A 21,759-nucleotide genomic window follows, 5' to 3' on the forward strand; every position below is an offset into this window, starting at 1 on the left:
GGCATTGTTTTACTCGGGAGACTTTGCTGAACTCAAATATTAATGTTTCAAACTGATAAATTGTATTACAACGATGATATTTTAAGTAAAAGTGAAGTTGTTTGCATTTTTTACAAATGAACGGCACTTTTATGGACTACATTATTGTTGTAATATGTTTTACTGTTTTAAAACACTAATATTTGTGTTTAGTGAAGTCTCCCGAGAATAACAGTACCCCCTCATGTACAGGTTTTATGGTGTTTTGGAAAGTTAGAGAGTCAAATATAAGGCTTGCATTTCGTTTTTTTGACATTGAAATTTGCCAGATTGGTTATGTTGCCTTTGAGAGCGTATGGTAGCCCAGGAATGAGAATTACCCCCATGATGGCATACCATTTGCAAAAGTAGACAACCCAAGGTATTGTAAGTGGGGTATGTCCAGTCTTTCTTAGTAGCCACTTAGTCACAAACACTGGCCAAATATTAGTTTTTTTGCTTTTTTCACACAAAAACAAATATGAACGCTAACTTTGGCCAGTGTTTGTGACTAAGTGGCTACTAAAAAAGACTAAACATACCCCACGTCCAATACCTTGGGTTGTCTACTTTTTCAAATGGTATGCCATTATGGGGGTAATTCTCATTCCTGGGCTACCACACTGTCTCAAAGGTAACATTACTAATCAGGCAAATTTAATTTTGAAAATGGAACGTTCTATATTTGACCCTGTAACTTTCCAAAACACCATAAAACCTGTTAATGGAGAGTACTGTTGTACTCGTGAGACATCGCTGATTACAAATATGTGCATTTTTTTTGCAGTAAAACAAAACAGTATTTTGACATTAACAGCTAAAATGTCAGACGGAAATACAAATTTAAAAAAAAATCTTATTTTCTCAATTTTTTTTACATTTTATTCATAATAAATTATGTTTCATATATGAATAGTTAATGATAAATTAAAGCCCTGTTTCTCCTGAACAAAATGATATATAATAAGTGTGGGGGCAGACATTGGACAGACATATAGCACAAATTCCAGTTTTTGTTTACGTTTTGTTTTGATCAGAACGTGCACTATTGACTCCGTCCTGAAGGGGTTAAAAATAAACAAAAGAGCTGCTTTATTCCAATTAGATGTGCAACATCTTACATGAGCGTTTCATCCCCATAACCTTGAATAGTCCAGTAATGGGAGTGAAACATTGACTGAATGCTGCTGCATGTCTGATTTAAATAAATGTTATTTAGTTTAGTCCTCAATCCTATGAGTGCACTCTGCGTTGGATATAGTTTTACACCAGGATACGAAAGACTCGGAGACAGCCAGTGTTATCCACTAAACTAATAATTTAATAATTCCACAAATTAGGCTACAATTGTCAAGCTGTCACTATAGCTAAATTGGATTTTTCAAATCCGCTATTGTGGTCTAAATTACACAATTTAGATTTTCACTTCATATAATTAAAAGTTTACTGAATAACGAATAACCCATTGACGAATGTGAAACCCTTGTTACATTTTATATACGTGTATCAGAAAGTAGGGTGTAGGTGCTCACTAAAATAACTAGATCTAAGGCAGCAGTGAACCAGCAGGATTTCCCAATACCTGCTAATAGTGACCAAAAGTGCAAAAACAGAGTGGTAAACCGCGCCACAAAGGTATTCAAAGTGAGTAAAACGTAGTTATGGTATATACATACATACAAGTTTTCCACTGTTATGGCGATGTGTATATAGCCCTCGGGAGAAATAAAATACATAACAGTGAGTGCAATATGTCATATAAATATTAACATAGATATACTGTAAAGAGCCAATTAAAAGACTAACTCACGCTCTGCAGAGTTTCTGAGAGCTCTGCCGTATATTATCATTGCCATTTATATAGCGCCAACAGATTCCGTAGTGCTTTACAATATTATGAGAGGAGATTTAACTATAAATAGGACAATTACAAAAAACTTACAGGAATGATAGGTTGGAGAAGCCCCTGGTCAAACGAGCTTACATTCTATAGGGACATTTAGTAGCAGAGGGTGGAGGGGGTTGACAGGGGACTTACTGTAGCCGTGATATTTACTTTTCTCCCGATCTAGCCACCCTGCTGTATGATTTTATTACCATCTAGATAGGTAGCCAAGCCATCTAGACAGTTCGGCTACCGGTTTGTTTAATGAGGGGAAGATTTTTGTGCTGTTAAGGTGGCACAGTATGATGGGAGTTGGGAGATATACTATTGGGTCTATCTATACTTCTCTTTAGCTTTACCATATCTGTATCCCTGTGCTATAGGTGTTACCACCCAACAGGGACAACACGGGCTAAACTATTATTTTTTTCTGTTTTTCGTTCCCCTCGGCCTTTTATGTATTTTTTTCACATTTAGAATTTTAATTAATCGAATTAAAAGTTATATTTGATTTTGATTGGACTAATTAGGGTTGCTGTAAAAGTACAATAACCTTAAAGGGATTTCAACTAGGCATTTTCTTCTCCCTGTTCTGGCATTCTTGTACCTTTTTTATTTTATTTTTTATTTTTTTTTATAAGTTATGTTACATTTAGGGGTTACCCCCCCACAAATCCCCTGCGACCTGACACATTCTCTCTAATTTCTTTCTATACTATCAACTTACGTTAGATAGGTTTTTAGTTTTTCAGTCTCTTTGAATTAGAGGTTGTACAGCATTAACCCCTTAACGACGAGTGACGGACCAGGTCCGTCACTCAGGGGAATGCGTTAATGACGAGTGACGGACCTCGTCCGTCACCCGTTAAAATTAACCCCAGATCGCCGCAATTGCGGCGATCGTGGGGTTAATGGTGCTCCGGTCTGCCTCTGCATTAGAGGCAGACCGGGAGCACCGGATCCGGCTGCCCCAGTACATGTGCCCGCTCTGACAGCATGCCAGAGCGGGCACATGTGCTGTGTATACTCACCTCCGCCTCCCTGCACTTCCGGGTTCAGTGTGAAGTGCAGGGAGACGGATCAGTGTTGATCCTGCCCCCTGGTGACAAAAAAATAAAGTTTATTTAAAATCCCACCCCCCTTTACCCATTTTAATAAAAAATTAACCCCTTCCCTGCCAATTGATCACTGACTACAGTGATCAATTGGCAAGGATTACATTTTACTATGATCTGATTTTTTTTTTTTAACCCCTGAGGGTTAATTCTTTTTTTTTTTTAACCCTCAGGGGTTCAATTTATTTTATTAATTAATTTAAATATTTTAAAATTATAAATTTAGCTAGCTGGGGAGGGTGGAAGTTAGTGGGGAATTGGGGGATTTAGTATTAGGCTAACTAGGGGTTAACGTTAAAAAAAAGTTTAAAATAAGCTTTAAAAAGTTAAAAAAATAAGTTAAAAAAAGTTTTAATAACGTTTAAGTAAAAAATTTAAAAAAATAAACCCTTTACCCAGTCTAAATAAAAATTAACCCCTTCCCTGCCAGTCGATCACTGCCTACAGTGATCAAAATACAGATCACAGTATTATACTGTGATCTAATTTTTTTTTAACCCCTGACGATTAACTTTTATTTATTTTTTAACCCTCAGGGGTTAAATTAATTTAATTAACTAATTTAAATATTGTATAATTAAATATTTTGCTAGCTGGGGTGGGTGGGAGTTATGGGAAAATGGGGAATTTACTGTTAGTGCTGCTTACTGCTAGTTAGGGTTTAACGTAAAAAAAAAAAGCTTAGAAAAATGTTAAATCTGTAAAAAAAAGTTTTACGAAAGTTTAGGAAACTTTAAAAAAATTAATAAGCAAAACAAAAGTTTAAAAAATAGTTTTAAAAAGTAAAAAAATACATTTAATAACGCTCATTACCACTACACCTGGTACAAGCTAGCGGAAAAATGATCCCACGCTAAGGTTCAAAATATGCCTTTTGAAATACCCTGGGATGTCTTCTTTAAGAAATGGTATGGCTTTATGGGGTATTTGGATTATATAGCCTGGTAAAATACTCTAAAATGGGACATGGGCACAGCGTAAAAATGTAAAGTTTGAAAAAAAATGGAATGGCTGTGTCCCAAATGTGCCCCTCCGATGTCCACATATACCTGGCAAAGGTACATACGGGGGTATTTTTGTACTCAGCAGACATAGCTGAGCAAAATATGAAGTATTATACAGTGGTAGTACACATATGGTTTGCAAAATATACTGTGCAAACTCACTTTGTGTGTCAAAAAGGCAGAAAAAAAACGCTTATAACCACTACACCTGGTACACGCTAGCGGAAAAATGATCCCACACTAAGGTTCAAAATATGCCTTTTGAAATACCCTGGGGTGTCTACTTTAAGAAATGGTAGGCCTTTGTGGGGTAGTTTGAATTTAAAACCTGCAAAGATGCTTGGAAATTTCACATAGGCCTGGCGTAAAAATTCAAAGTTCGGTCAAAACTGATATGGCTTGGTCTCCTATATGGCACTGTAGCTTCACAAAATAGTGCCATAGACATACAATGGGGGTGTCCTTTTACTCAGAAGACTTAGCTGAGCATAATTTGGGGGGTTTGAACTTAGTGGCACACATGAAATATACAAAATGCCCAGCAAAAATGCAATCCGTATGTAAAAAATGCACAAAATTATTTTTTACCACATACTTTGGCATGTAATGGTAAAAAAATGGGGGCATGTTAAGGCACAATATGCACCTTATGAGATACCCTGGAGTGTCTACTTTTACAAATGGTAGGCCTTTGTGGGGTTTTTTTGAACAGTAAAACTGTTATAATACCCCAAATGGAAGCATAGGCTCATTAAATCCGTCTCTCAAAATTCTACTGTGAATACTGAAAAGGACAGGTCTCCTATATGGCACTGTAGCTTCACGAAATAGTGCCAAAGACATACAATGGGGGTACCGTTGTACTCAGCAGAAGTAACTGAACACATAATAAAACTTTGTACAGGAATAGCACACACCAACTTTACAAAATACACATGAGAAGTTCTTTGTTATAAGTTTGTGTGCGAAAACCCCCAAAAAACACAATTTTACTCCAATATTTAGCAGAGGTTGGCGGTAAAATGGCTACGTAGAAAGTGTCAAAACAACCTTAGGTAAATAGCCTGTGGTGTCTACTTTATATAAATATATACTTTTGTGTGACAATTTTGTTTTCTTTTATGGCTATTAGGCTTACAAGACAAACCTACCAAATTCTAAAATCGCTCCACATAAAAAGTTTATTTTACTCCTTGTGCTTTGTGACCTGTAACTACCAAAAAAAACTTAAAATCCCAGACACATTATATATTCTGTAATTCAGAACAACTAAATTATTTTTTTTTTTTTAATTCTTTATTTTTGTGGTGCAGAAAGATATGACAGCGCTTATGTGGTACCCCAACGGCATTCCACATGAGTATAAACATCAGTAATAACAGTGGGGTACATGGAATACTTGCACCTTTTTATATAATAATGCAGGATTGAATCCGCTTAACATTGACTAGTTGCGAGGGATTAGGTGCGCAAACTTTGTACTGAATAGATGCGCAGGTTCAGTATTTCCATGTCGCGCAAATTAAACTAAAGTAATAGGAACACACTTACACAGTAAATGATAAATTGCTTGCATAAATGGTGATTAGAGATAGCTTAGGTAATATGATTAACTAGAAGATTGTAAAGTAGCTTAAACAGTTTAAACAATGCTTAACGTTGTTTACAGTGGCCTTAGTGTTATACATATTGATGAGCACATACAGTTTAAGCTTTGCCACTGTATTTTGTATGAAACATGCTTAAGTTGATCTAGCCAGTGGTTGTGTCAACAATGGTAAGAAAGCATATTATATACACACTGACTAAGATATAGCAGGGTAGATTTAAGTATACTATGAGCGACAATCACAGTGTGGAACTATAAGCTTAGGGTATCCACACAGTAGCATCTATATATGGTAGGTTTGCAGCAATCCGTTGTTATTAACCAGTAGTCCACAGGTAAGATTTAAAAGTGCATCTAGCCGATGCCCAGAGGTAGAGAGACACAGCTTTCCCTGCAATTAGTCCCTTCAATTAGGCATATGGGACGGGGACTGTGTGTGAGCAGCTGCAGCAGCCTCCAAGGCTGCCTTGCCTTATCTGACTCTGATGGGCCTGGGCAGGCACCCGCTTGTGATGTAGCCCGCTTCATCCGTCGAGGTCGCGATCCCCCTCCATGCTGCTTTGCCCCTCTTTGTGGCAAGGGATAGCCGGGTTGCTTGTTGCGACGTCGCCTCCAGCGGCGGTGAGTTCTCATCCTGCGCGGTAGTTGTCGGGCTGGTAGCTTGAGGGCTATGGCTCTGTACGATGCAGGGTGCCCCTTTTCTCTGCGCTGTGGTACCTTATGCTTTTCCACGGGGGGGCGACGCCGCTCACTCGGTCCCGGCAGGGTGTGCCGTGCTTCCTGATGTACGTGCAGCTGCTCATTTAAGGCATGCCAGAATCGGGCAAAAGCGGCCTCTATGCGTCGCACGTCCTCACTGTGGGGTTCCTCTACGGGCATGTAGTATGGCTCACTCGGTGTGCATGTCGCCGCCATTTTGGGTGCGCCATGTGCTCGGCTACTTTTGTGCTGTGTCGCAGTAGGCTCTGTGATCCGCCCGTGACTGCCGCTTCTGTTGCTTGTCGTGGACCGAGATAACCCCCGTCGGTCCATGGGGGGGGGGGTAGGTGTTGGCAACCCCAAGAGATCCGTGTCCGGGCCAGGCTAAATGAATTTATTTTTAATTACTTTCCTTAACCTGCACTAATTATGTACACATTATTATTGCAAAAACTGTAAAAAAAAAACACACAAAAATTCATTTTTTTGCATATTTCTGTATTTTTTTTTTATAATAAATACCGTATTTATTCGAGTATAACGCGCATTTTTTTTAACCGATTTTTAATTTAAAATTAAGGGTGCGCGTTATACTCGAATAAATATACCTTCCAGGACCGCCGGACTCATTACAAGCCCGGCGGTCCTGGGGGGGTGGGCAGCAAGCGTTTACTCACCTCCGTGCAGCTCCTCCAGCTTCCCAGTGTAAATCTCGCGAGACCCGCGGCCAGCTCTGACGCTCTGACGTCGTCAGAGCTGGCCGCGGGTCTCGCGAGATTTACACTGGGAAGCTGGAGGAGCTGCACGGAGGTGAGTAAATGCTTGCTGCCCACCCCCCCAGGACCGCCGGGCTTGTAATGAGCCCGGCGGTCGGTATTATTTATTCGAGTATAACAAGCACCCTAATTTTAGATTAAAAATCGGTATAAAATTTTATACCGATTTTTAATCGAAAATTAGGGGTGCGCGTTATACACGTGTGCGCGTTATACTCGAATAAATACGGTAAGCATTTATATATATATATGTGTTACATCAAATTAAAGCCCTTTCTGTCCTTTAAAAAACGGTATATAATATGCGTCGGTGCAATAAATGAGTAAAATGCAAATTGCAGTTGAACGCAAATAGCAAAAAATGCAAAAAAATGCCGTTGTCATTAAGTGAAAGACAAGCTTCTGAAGCTCTGTCCTTAAGGGGTTAACAGGTCTTTTATGATAGATGCCAATATTATCTGGAATGTTTGTAAACATTCCAGATAATGTGCCTTCGAGGGCACCCCTTAATAAAAATGCCTGGTCTTATCAATCTCCCCCCATAAAAGTAATAAAGGAAAAATAAAGAAATAAAGTATGTACAGAGTAAACAAAACTAGTGTTAACCCCTTAAGACCGGAGGGCGTACTATTACGTCCTTTTAAAAGCGACTCTAAACGCCGCAGGGCGTAATAGTACGCCCTCCGGTTTTTAGTAACTTACCCGGTCGCCGGCGGTCCCACGCCGGCGATCGCGGTTGGGGGGAATCCCATGGAGCCCCCCCGCGGCACATCTTCCTCCTCCGGTCCCTCCCGGTCATGTGAGAGTGAGGTCCTTGCGAGGACCTCACAATCACATGGCTGGTATAGCTGGCTGCAGCAATGCCAGCAGGGGGACCAACTGTAATGACAGTTGGTCCCCCTGCTGGCTGAAATCAAATAAAATAAATGTTAAATAAGTGTAAAAAAAAAAAATGTATACTTAGATCATATATATATATATTATATATATATGATCTAAGTATATATATATATATATATATATACACATATACATACACACACATACACCGTCTAGGTGTATTTTAATATTAATATATATATATAATTATATATATATTAATATCAAATTACACGTAGACTGATACTGATTAAATATATATATAATTATTGTTATATATATATTTATAAATAATATAAAATAAATAAATATGTAAATACGTAAAAAAATAAAGTAAAAAAAATAATTAAAAATAAAATATTAAAAAATATATAGATGTGTTTTATTTCGTTGTAACTGTATTGTGATATTAATATATATATATATTTATATCAAAATACACGTAGAACGAAATGATATATATATCTATATACATAAATATATACGTATATATCACTATATATATACCTATATATAAATAAAAATATTAAAAGAAAAATATATATATATACGTATATATACACATATGTGTATATATATATATACATATATTAATTCTACACATATATTTATGTAATAATTTTACATAATTAGGTATCCTAATTAATTACAATTAGCGGGACCTGCCTGACCACCCATGCCGAAAGTATAGGGAATTTAATTTGCTAGCACTATATTTAACCCTATAACTTTCCAAGACACCATAAAACCTGTACATGGGGGGTACTGTTTTACTCGGGAGACTTCGCTGAACACAAATATTAGTGTTTCAAAACAGTAAAATGTATTACAACCATGATATCGCCAGTAAAAGTGACGTTTTTTGCATTTTTCACGCACAAACAGCACTTACAGGGACAATATTATTGCTGCAATACTTTTTACTGTTTTGAAACACAAATATTTGTGTTCAGCGAAGTCTCCTGAGTACAACAGTACCCCTCATGTACAGGTTTTATGGTGTTTTCAAAAATTACAGCGTCAAATATAAGGCTTGTGTTTAATTTTTTTCACATTAAAATTCGCCAGATTGCTTACGTTGCCTTTATGACCCTATGGTAGCCCAAGAATGAAAATTACCCCTATGATGGCATACCATTTGCAATAGTAGACAACCAAAGGTATTGCAAATGGGGTATGTCCAGTCTTTTTTAGTAGCCACTTAGTCACAAACACTGGCCAAAATTGGCGTTTTTTGCATTTTTCACACACAAACAAATACGAACGCTAACTTTGGCCAGTGTTTGTGACCAAATGGCTACTAAAAAAGACTGGACATCGCTTATTTGCAATACCTTGGGTCGTCTACTATTGCAAATGGCATGCCATTATGGGTGTAAATTTATTTCCTGGGCTACTATACAGTCTCAAAGGCAACGTAACCAATCTGGCGAATTTCAATTTCAAATGTAACACGCTATATTTGACCCTGTAACTTCCCAAAACACCATAAAACCTGTACATAGGGGGTACTGTTTTACACGTGAGACTTTGCTGAAAACAAATATGTGTATTTTATTGCAGTAAAAGCAAACAGTATTATGACATTGACAGTTAAAATGTCATGTAGAACAAAAAAAATCAAAAAAAATCTTATTTTCTCCCATTTTTTTCATATTAAATTATGTTTCATAGCTAAATATTTGATATTAAATGAAAGCCCTGTTTCCCCTGAATAAAATGATATATAATAAGGGGGGGGGTGCATTTAATATGAAAGAGGTGAATTACGGTTGGACAGACATATAGCGCAAATGCCAGGTTTTGTTTACGTTTTGTTTCGTTCACAACTTGTACATTTGGCTGCGGTGTTAAGGGGTTAAGAGTCTCCAATATGCACTCCTGAGATGCTGGACATGAATGAACTTGATGTCGGTAATTTAGCAGAGCGTTAGGTGCCGACACCAATAATGTGTCAGTATGTGTCCAGAGTCCCTGACGTGCACGTTTCGCCAGTGAACCTCATCAGTTGACTAGGGGTCCCCAAGCCCCTAGTCACCCCCACCCACCCAAAGAAAAAAAGGAATAAACCCCTACCTACCACCTTCATTCTAAAAATAGTGAGGGGGGGGAACAAGAGCACTAAATACTACCTGTAAAAAATAAATAAAAACTTACCATTTGATGTCTTATTTTTTCAATGGAGAAACTGTTCTCATTGTGTTAGCACGCAAATCGGTAGTTTCGCCGGCGTTCTGTCTTAAATCACAGGACGTTTGGGAAACGTGAAAGGAGACATCGCAGGATCACGGAGGAAAGGTAAGAATTGTGGAAAAATTGCTCTGACCACCGGAAATGAAGCACACTTTGCTCCTCTGCTGGTCAAAGCTCCATAAGACAAAGTAGTCCCTACTTTGTCTTATGTTTTAAAGAAAACTAGTGTCCAGTCAAGTCTCGGCGACTGGGTCTGAAGTGCTTCAGGGTCCCTGACAGCTACAAGGAAGCAGGATTTGGCGGAGGTACTCGGTCGGAATGCTGGAGCTCCGTCGTGTGTGTGTATATATACATTTTTCATGATAGCCATGCAGAAGCATGCTTGGCGGAGGTACCTTTTGTCATTATTATAGTTTAGCAACCACAGCAGATCTACGTAATTACACACATCACGTGTACCACTTGTGCACTTCCGTGTTCGGACGGGAATCGGGCTACACACACACAGAATAGGTAAGTTAATGTTTACTTTTTCTATTTAACTGTATTTATTACACTGTTAAAACTGATCTTCAAAAAGACCCAACTGGGTCGAAACGTCGATCGGGACAGACACTATTTGTTTATTATAATAAAAGCATATTAGAAACGACCTCCGAGCGCACCTTTCTTCATTGGATTATTTATATATAAATATATATATATATATATATATATATATATATATGGGAAAACAAGGGGCTGGCTGCTGCATTGGCCTTTTTTGCAGGCTTATGCAATGTATGATCATATAATGTAACTAAACCCCCATTATTTTTTCCCTAGATTGTTTTTTTTTTAATACAATTAGCGAAATCTGTCAGCACCAAAGTATCTGTTTAGTAGATAAGGAAGTGCACTGGATTTTAATTTTTACTGTACTTATAGGCCCCCAGCAGCACCCCATTTAAGCATGTTCAGGTGAGTGCAGCCAGCCACTTGTTTTCATATATATATATTTATTTATTTAGGAGAGAGTAGGTGCACTCACAGGTCTTTTTTTAAAGTGTCACTTTTATTGTAGTTACATATACATTGTCCCAATCAATGTTTCGACCCAGAAAGGGGTCTTTTTAAAGATCAAGAATCTAGTTTAGAAAGTGCAAATAAATAAGAAATGTAAAGTAATTACTCATAAATTAAGTGTGAGGAGAGATCCAACACCCGACCGAACCCGGAAGTGCACAGGCGGGACACGTGATGACGAAAACGATGGCGTCAGTGTTGCTAAGCAACGTGTAAACCACAAAGAGATTGTGATTCCCCAGTGCTGTGCATAAAAGTGAGGTGCTATAAAGAGATGAAAAAGGGAATCTAAGAATATCTAGGACTGAGGATTAAGTAGATGAATTATAGATATTACTGATTAAACAGATACTATTGGTTAAAGAAATATAGGAACTTAAGAAGTGAAAACATATGTGAGAAGTGTGAATGTGTAAAATCAAGTGAAACAACATGATGAAAAAAGTGAGTGAAAACAATATATATATATACATCAAGCATGCTGCGACAGGCTTCTAACTAAATACACCCCTGCATGTAAATTAAATTGCTGTCTATTCTAAATGAGTAGTATAATGCATAAACCTATTATTTTTCCAGAATATTACCGGAGATATTACTTTACTGAGAGGGTAGTGGATGCATGGAATAGCCTTCCAGCTGGAGTGGTAGAGGTTAACACAGTAAAGGAGTTTAATCATGCGTGGGATCTGCATAAGGCTATCCTAACTATAAGATAAGGCCAGGGACTAATGAAAGTATTTTTAAAAATTGGGCAGACTCGATGGGCTGAATGGTTCTTATCTGCCGTGACATTCTATGTTTCTAGAATAGAATAAATGACTAATAACCAAAAAAAGCTTAACATAGATCAGGATACAAGGTGGATATATCATTATGAAACACAAGTATATTACCTCTAAATAGGCAACAGAAAATGGTACAATACCTCCATAATATAATATGACTAAATAACCTGAGACAACAGGATATGGCTAAACATTTGCCTAAATAATCTATTAAAGGCCTAAATAATCTATTAAATGAACTAAAGAAACTTTGAGTAGGTGATTTGTTCATTCGGGGCCCTTAGGTACCACGGTGTCTAAACGATTAATCTAATATGCTTCTCTTTGAAGCAACAGACCTATTACCCCCACAGGATAATCGGGGATGGTCTATGGCTATGAAGTGTCGGAAGTCTATGGGATGCTGCGAGATAGTGTTTGGCAACAGGTTTGTCTGTCCTCTAGTCTCTAAACGCAGTCATAATGCCAGACATATGGCCTCTGATATGGTCCCGTAGAGTTTGGTCAGTTTTTCCTACATATGATAATCCACAGGGACACGTTATTAAGTATATCACATGATCGGTCATGCAGGTGGTATACTGAGATTCTTTTGCCATTTTGGGGATGAGCGAAAGAGTTGCCAGGGTTCATATGTTAAGTTGTTTTTTTTTTTTGTTTGTTTGTTTTTTTATAGCATCGTGTAGGATCACTGCAAACCAGCATATCCCTCAGATTTCTGCTCCTCATATATCTGATGATGGGCTGCTTTTGAAATATGGATGGTAGAATCTAGTCAGAGCGTAATATATCCCAGTATTTGTGAATAGATTTACGAATCTGGGTAGTTCCCCTGTGGAACGTCAGAGGTAGATACATCTGGGACGTGTCCTTTGATGAATTACGTTCTATACCTTGTTTCTCTTTAGTCCACTTGTCTGTGGCTTTGGCTTTAGCTGCTTCAAGTGTCTGAGGACGATACCCTAGGGCTAAGAATCTATTTGTCATCTCCTGCAGTTGTTTATCTCGGTTTCTGGGGTCATAAGTAATTACTTTACATTTCTTATTTATTTGCACTTTCTGCACTATATTGTTGATCTTGCAAAAGACCCCTTTCTGGCTCGAAAGGTTGATCGGGACAATGTAAATGTAACTACAATAAAAGTGACACTTTGAAAAAAGCCCTGTGAGAGCACCTAGTCTCTCCTGAATATATTGGTACGCAATGGTTGCACCAAGGCAAGATTTTTATCAATCATTATTAACCCCTTAAGGACACATGACGTGTGACATGTCACGATTCCCTTTTATTCCAGAAGTTTGGTGGTTAAGGGGCTAAAGGGGTGAGTGCCAAGGTCACATAAAATAAATCTAAATATATATAAAATATATATGTAGTAGCTGTATTTGTCCAGTGATGTAAGAAAACAGATACAATAATGTATCTTGTAATAACTTTCTTTTTATTGGACGAACAGAATTTTTTTAATGATGAGCTTTCTGGGAACCTCCCTTTCTCAAGTCTAAAGCATTTCTGAGCAAAGACAACACATATAATTCAAAGGTGAGTTGTGATACAGGGGTTAAAGCAACATGAGTGTAGATAAGACACCATTCTCACAGAGGGTTGTAAATATCTTGTGTGAAGATTCAAGAGTAAGGGGGGAGAGAGAGGTGAAAAAACACAGAGAACACAGCAGCACACAACTATAAAACCTACAGGATTAAAGGATCATACTCCTGCACTTCCAGCAATGTGTTATACATGATTCAAATGCCACCTATGATGCTACATTGGAGAAACCACCCAGCAATTAAATGGCAGAATATAGAGGGGGGAATTGGCAGTGTTTTTTGTAGATGGGGGGGGGGGGGGGACGACGACTGTGCAGTGGTTTTTGTAGATGGGGGGGGGGACGGACGGACGACTAGTCAAGGGATTTTGTAGAGGGATTGGGGCAGGATTTTTGCGGAGGGGGGGCAGAGGATTTGTAGAAGGGGGACTGGGCACGGGTTTTTGTAGAAGGGGGGGGTTTAGAATTTTTTTTTTTTTTTTTTTTTTATTGCCTTTACTGTTGTAGTTGGGATTTTAAAGAAAAATTTTAAAACATTAAAAAGTTTTTTGCAAACAATAGTGGGTATTTTTTAAATTTCAATTGCGGAAGGGGGGTGCCAAAAGCTCGAGGCGCCTCTGAGCCCATTAATTCTGTCCTCCTCCTGCACAGCTTCCTCACCACCCGGCAGTGAGCTGTCCGCCGGGATATGACATCATCACGGCATCACTGCTTGGCGCGCGAGGGACCTATGCATGAAGAGCACAGAGGTCCCAGGCTACAGCCCAGCAGCAGCCATTGGCCACAAGGAAGAGGATCCACTCCAGCTCTCCCAGAGCAAGTTAGAGAGGCTGGGTAGACCTCTTTAGTATTAAATGTGTGTGCATCTGATTTTTGTGTATGTTTTGTCAGGGATTGGCTGTGTGTGTGTTTTATATCTGTGATTGTGTGTGGGTCTTTTATTATGTGTGTGTGTGTGTATGTATGTGATTGTGGGTATATCTGTGTATGTGGGGGTCTGTGATTGATTGTTTGTGTATGTATGTATCGCCGCCCGCACACCAGCCGCTCTGCAGCCTTACTGGACCCCAAGGACCGCACGCCAGCAGCCCCACTGGACCACAGGGACTCCATGCCAGCACTTCTTAAGGTGTGTATCTCTTTGTCATATATACACTGACACAGGGATACACACACTGTCACATGTAAACACAGATATTCACACCATGACACACTGGCACATACACACCCTTTGAAACATAGATACACAGATACATACACACACACAGATACACACTGTTTGTAAAGTGTGTATTTGTGTGCCACTATCTGCCAGTGTGTGTGTATTTGTGTGTCAAATTCATTCACACTGGCACATACAAACACAGATACACATACCTTTTTAAATATTTTATTTTTATAACAATCTCTACAATGCTAATGTAATGCTGAGAGGCATATGAGAAAAAAATATAGATTTTTCCTCTTCTACAAGATGGTAATCATTCCTGAAGTGTAGTGGAAAATGTATTTATACTTACCGTAATTTTCTTTTCCTGGCTATTATTCATGGCAGCATTGAAATTGAGCAAATTTGGACCCAATTGTTCTTCAGTAACCCTCTTAAGTGAAGAAGAGCCCTGAAATTGACTTGTAATTCCATACAATTGAATGGAAATAATGTGCAACATGATCCAAACACTGTGCAACCAATCTTTGAAAACTGGAATCAGAGCTTATCATTGACCAATGAGGGTCTGTTCACTGGAAACACACAGAGATATTGTAACGGACCGTTTCAGCATAAAAGGGGAAAAATGCGTTTAGGCGATAATCCCCTTTTCCATAGACCAGCAGCTACTATAAGCACCAACTTCCCGAACTCCCAAACTGCACGAATTCACCAACTCTCGAACAGCAGACACACGAACCCTGGAAGCAGCCGAACAGGAAAAGCAATACGAACAGCTTACACTCCTGGCAGTCGGCATACAGTCCCCTTTCCCCCCAAGAAAGAGACACACTCCAGCTTCAGGGTTAAACAGCAACTCATTTACTCAGGGCTACCTGCCCAGTATTTATGCAGGTCTCCCACCTGGTGGACACTCCCCTAGGGGACCAAATGGAAGACTGTAACAAAGGACAGACATAAACCAATTACAGACCCACAGCAGTAAACATTCCCACAATGCATCCTGGTTTCCTCCCTTCTGCCCTGGAGATAATTGTAGAGGTAATCCAATTATCTCCCAGGACAAAGACAAGACTCCATTACACATGTGGGGATCTAAATACAGTATTATGCTTTAAAATATATAAAGTCACTTTTATTCCACCTAACACAGACATGTTACATATCCCCAGATAGCTCAGGTCTGGGTGCACATTGTTAGGTGAATGGCACCCAGACTACACGAATACAGTTTAATCGCCATGGAGCCAAAGTCTTTAATCACACAAATAGGCTCCATGGTATAGCTATCTGGGTTACTACAATTCCCATAGAAATACCGAATTCCAGTGTTCGGTTAACCTTGTACGATTAGGACCCAGGCGACAGACGGCTCAGCGGTGTTCGTGCAATTAAATGTCCGTTTATAGTTCCATAGAATCCTCGCCGAACACCGCTGGTCCTTTGCACGATTAAAATGGCCGCTACCTCGTGGTCGGCAAACGAACAAAGGCCACCCAGCGTTCATCAATTAAGCTGCGGTTAACCACAGCTTCTGGGCGGTTAATTGACGGCACACTCCATCTCCTAGGTGGTCCCTCATACGGTAGTTTGTTCGGTAGCTGGAATCTACCGAACACCCCGGCTGAAAGGCACGAATATGCCTTTCTGCAGGTAAAATAAAGCTTTTTAAAGTCTGGTCCATAGTCCAAAGGAAGCAGGCGAGCAACCAGGCTTCTCCAGCTCATAGTGGCGAGGTTGGTTTCGCCACAGATATATTCTCTCTTTCAGCTACCAGTTAAGGTGTAACTCCACTGATGGGGACATAGTCAGTGGCTGTCTCCAATAATCTTTCTCTTGTTAAAAAAAGATAGGTAGAATCATAGAGAGATACAGAGATGCCATTGGGCACATCACACAAGTCTGATGGTGGAAGCCAGGAGTTCTAGTAGTTGCATCTACTTTCTTGCTGGTACCAAGCAAAATTAAAGAAACTGGGAGAGAAACCTCCACAATTTGTGCAACTGTTCCTGAGATAGGAAAAAGGCAGAGCATAGCATCTTCCACCCAGAAATGTCAACCACTGAACTGACGTGAAACTGCTTTTCTTGATATACATCAAGCAGCCAAACTTCAGGAGTTTCTGAAAGAACTATCTTTCTCTGTGGGTCTGAGGCTACCAGAAGTAGATCATCCAGATAATGGAACCAGGTGGTGTTCTGGACTCTCAATAAGCACATAGAAGGTTCTTCGGGCTGCAGTGAGGCCAAATGGTAGTACACTAAATTGGAAGTTCTCTTCAGAAATAATTCTGAAGATCTAGGTCGATTTGAATGATAGTAAGCATCCTTGAGATATATATAGAGATAAGAAAATTATCCTTCCACATTGCTTGAGATTTGGATCTGATTGACTCCATCTTGAAGACTGACATTCAACCTTTTGTTGGCCCTTCTTAGATCCAGTGTAGGCTTCCATGTGCTTTTTCTTTTAGCACCAAAAGCGAGGCGAATATTGTCCCTGGAACTGAAACTGAGGTGGTGTAGTTCAGAGGTTGGAAATACCTTCCTCCACAGGATAAGGCCTGGCCTCTTTTTATACCCCTAAAGCCTCTGGAATACCTTGCAACATTGTTTGTAAGCCATGGCTGCATGTCATGTGGCTGCACAGTGATAGGTCATGCTGAAAGGGCTACTTTCTGGAGGTAGTCAGTGCATAACAGTTTTCCTTCCACTGTTTTCCCCTCCAGAATCTGATGTAGATTCAGACATCAGATAAATAATAAATAACTAGAAAACAACTATTACCGGCGGCAAAGCACTAAAGTAAAAAAGTGCACTGATAAATTATATTAAGGAATCAGTGAAACAGATTAAAAACTGGGTGTAGACAGCACCTATTCCTGTCTGGACACCCTTAAACACTTACCAAATAAGTTTGGGGTGTTTACTGTAATTCTCCCTTCATTTTAGGTACTTTCTGGCAATTTCCCTTATCCAAGATGGCTGCCACAACTTGTATTCCCACAATGCAAGTCATCTGTATTAGACCTTTTAAGGCACAAACTGCACACACGTGGGCCCTTTCTGAGTGTGTTTGCTGTTTAGAGACCAGGGAGAGAGCTCTGTCTGAAGCATACATGGCTCCTGAACACCCAGGGAACCAGGAAAATCACTGGGACTGGGGGGAAGCAAAAGACAATGTAAAGGTGCCTGCAAGGTAGTAAAAAGGCCTCATAGTGTTAAAGGTCTCATAGCCTTAAGACACAGCTGCAAAATGCATCACGGTTTAAAAAAGTCTTGAAAGCACTGCAGACTCAAGTGCACTGCAGATTTAAATGTACCGCAGTTTGAAAGCACTGCAGATTCAAATGCACCGCAGATTTAAATGCACCGCAATCTGAAAGCACAGCAGTTTCAAATGCACTGCAGATGTAAAAGCACCACAGTTTCAAATGCACTGCAGTTTTACATGCAAGTTTTAAATGCATCCCCGTATAAAAGCACAACTGCATAATGTACCAAAATGTAAAGATATTATAGCATAAGGTACAGCTGTATAATGCACTAGTTTAAAGACATCAAAGCTTAAATGCATCACAGTCTACATTCCTCATAGATTAAATGCATCACAGCATAAAAGACAACTGCATAATGTACCACAGTATAAAGGCACCCTAAAATAAATTTAAAAAAGTAATGAAGAAAAAACATACATGTCCGTAAGTAAAGGGAGCAAATTGCTCACTTCCTAAGGGCTGTAGGACAGGAAAAAGACTGAGGACCTTAGGAATGGAGCCTCCTTTTAAAGCCTTGGTGTTTTTCCTGACCTGTCGACTGTAAGTTGCGGAGCTAACCCATGTTGTATATGCTGCCATGATTAGCCAAGAAAATGTAGTTAAGAGAGTTTTTATAGACTTAAGTTCATTTTGTAAAGCAAATGAAAGTAAAAGTGTGCCGTGACATGACTGAGTGCCTTTATGAATAGGTAGATAAATTGAACATCTAGCAATAAAGGAAAGTTGGAAAGATATTCTACTGATGCATAGTGATACATTAATTTATAGTTGTGACTGTATACAAGGGGTGTGGATCTTCTTCATATCAAATTTACTTATATGGTTACGAATGGGAAGTTTCTATTTAACAACATCTATTCCTAGCCAGAAAGGTTAGAAGCAGCCCTAGTCACACCTTCCTGTGTGTAACTTGCACAGCCTTCCTAAACACTTCCTCTAAAGAGTCATCTAAATCATCTAATATTTACACTTCCTTTATTGCAAATTATGTTTTATTTCAAATCCCTTTTCTCCTTCTCTGTTAATGACTTGCAACATCCTGCATAAGCCTTCTGTGTGTGATGAAAATACAAGCTATAGAGCAGAGATACTTTTAAAGTAAGTTACTATATGATTGAAAATTAAACTATTTTTTTCATGCAGGTTGTCAGTCACAGCAAGGGTAAGTCTGTCTAGGGCTGGAGGGACAGAAACAAAAGTGATGTAACTACTAAATGGCAGCGAATTGAGCAGTGAGGCTTTAGAAGCATGATCCATATACAAAAACGTCTTCAAGTTGTTTTGGTGACTATAGTATTCCTTTAAAAGTGACACCTTTTCTTTAACGCTCAGTACATTTCTTTCAGGTGTTTCCACCAGCAGAATTTATCCCAAAGAACATGACAAAAACAGACATGAACAAAGCAAGATTATGAAGAAATCTTTTAAGGATCAAGTATTCAAACTCTCTGAATCCTATGTGTCTACAAATGAGCTAGTAAACAAAAAATTTCACATGTTCTAACTGTGAGAAATGTTTTACCCATCACTCAGCTCTTGTTAGGCTTCAAAGATTTCATACAGCGGATATGCTGTTCTCATGTTTTGTAAGTGGGAAATGCTTATTTAACCAAAACAGATCTTATTATACATCCCAGAACTCGCACAAAAGAGAAACTGTTTTCCTGTTCTGTATGTGGGAAATGTTTTGGAACTAAATCAGAACTTATGGCACATCAACGAACTCACACAGGAGAGAAGCCGTTCTCCTGTTCTGAATGTGGGAAATGTTTTGGAACTAAATCAGAACGTAAGGCACATGAGAGAACTCACACAGGAGAGAAGCCGTTCTCATGTTCTGAATGTGGGAAATGTTTTGGAGCTAAATCAGACCTTCTTAGACATAAGAGAACTCACACAGGAGAGAAGCCATTTTCCTGTTCTGAATGTGGGAAATGTTTTGGAACTAGATCAGACCTTATTCCACATTTGAGAACTCACACAGGAGAGAAGCCGTTCTCCTGTTCTGAATGTGGGAAAGGTTTTGTAACTAAATCAGACCTAATTTCACATTTGAGAACTCACACAGGAGAGAAGCCATTCTCATGTTCTGAATGTGGGAAATGTTTTGCTTTTAAATCAAACCTTGTTAGACATAAGAGAACTCACACAGGAGAGAAGCCGTTCTCCTGTGCTGAATGTGGGAAAGGATTTGGAACTAAATCAGACCTTATTTCACATCAAAGAACTCACACAGGAGAGAAGCTGTTCTCCTGTGCTGAATGTGGGAAATGTTTTAGAACTAAATCAGACCTTATTTCACATCAGAGAACTCACACAGGAGAGAAGCCGTTCTCCTGTTCTGAATGTGGGAAATGTTTTGGAACTAAATCAGGCCTTATTTCACATTTGAGAACTCACACAGGAGAGAAGCCATTCTCATGTCCTGAATGTGGGAAATGTTTTGTCAATAATTCAAAGCTTATTATTCATCAGATAATTCACTCAGAAGTGAAGCCGTTCTCCTGTACTGAATGTAGAAAAGGTTTTGGAACTAAACCAGAACTTATGGCACATCAGAGAACACACACAGGAGAGAAGCCGTTCTCCTGTTCTGAATGTGGGAAATGTTTTGGCGCTAAATCAGACCTCCTTTCACATCAGAGAACTCACACAGGAGAGAAGCCGTTCTCCTGTTCTGAATGTGGGAAATGTTTTGGAACTAAATCAGGCCTTATTTCACATTTGAGAACTCACACAGGAGAGAAGCCGTTCTCATGTTCTGAATGTGGGAAATGTTTTAGCCAGCATTCAAACCTTGTTCTACATCAGAGAACTCACACAGGAGAGAAGCCATTCTCCTGTTCTGAATGTGGGAAATGTTTTGTCAGTAATTCAAAGCTTATTATTCATCAGAGAACTCACACAGGAGAAAAGCCGTTCTCCTGTTCTGAATGTGGGAAATGTTTTGGAACGAAATCAGACCTTGTTAGACATAAGAGAACCCACACAGGAGAGAAGCCGTTCTCCTGTTACTGAATGTGGGAAATGTTTTGGAACTAAATCAGACCTTGTTTCACATCAGAGAGCTCACACAGGAGAGAAGCCGTCTCATGTTCTGAATGTGGGAAATGTTTTGTCAATAATTCAAAGCTTGTTAGAGATCAGAGAACTCACACAAAATAGGAATTTTCTGATCTTAAGTTGTACAATGTTTTAGTTACATACTGATTTTAAAAAAAGTCGATTTAAAAAAAAAACTTGAAGTGCACAGTTAGTCAATCAAGATTACAATGACAGTTTTGCAAATATAGGCTTGTCAATAAAAGAGACAGAAGTAGTAGAAAATGCACTATTAACCCATGGCAAATAGAAACAAGAGTAGAGGCCCAGTGTAGGCACATATGACTATATAGCAAAATATAATAAGGCATTGACATATATATATATATATATATATATATATATATAAAACATAAAATTAAAACAAACTGCAGAATTGCTCTTTTAAATAAGGAGAATACCCATAATAGTCCCTGCTGATCACCCTATGCCAATCCAAGAGACTTGCGGTATGTGTCGGTTTCCCACTGTATCTATTTATATTTTGACCCTTTAATATATATATATATATTTTGTTCACTGTGGCTTTCTTTAGCTATGATATGACTTTTACTGACAAAAAGGTCTATTTATCCCTGGTCATTCATTACTTATCGTGATTAAACAGCAGTAGGAGAATAAATAT

General features: G+C 38.9%; 1 pseudogene; it reads left to right on the forward strand.

Moving 5' to 3' along the window:
• LOC134608375 (zinc finger protein 84-like) overlaps positions 1–21,452 on the forward strand; it is a 33,181-nt pseudogene extending 11,729 nt beyond the window's left edge.
• The last annotated feature ends 307 nt before the right edge of the window (positions 21,453–21,759 follow it).

This window comes from Pelobates fuscus, chromosome 4, assembly GCF_036172605.1.
Source record: "Pelobates fuscus isolate aPelFus1 chromosome 4, aPelFus1.pri, whole genome shotgun sequence".
Lineage (NCBI taxonomy): Eukaryota > Metazoa > Chordata > Amphibia > Anura > Pelobatidae > Pelobates > Pelobates fuscus.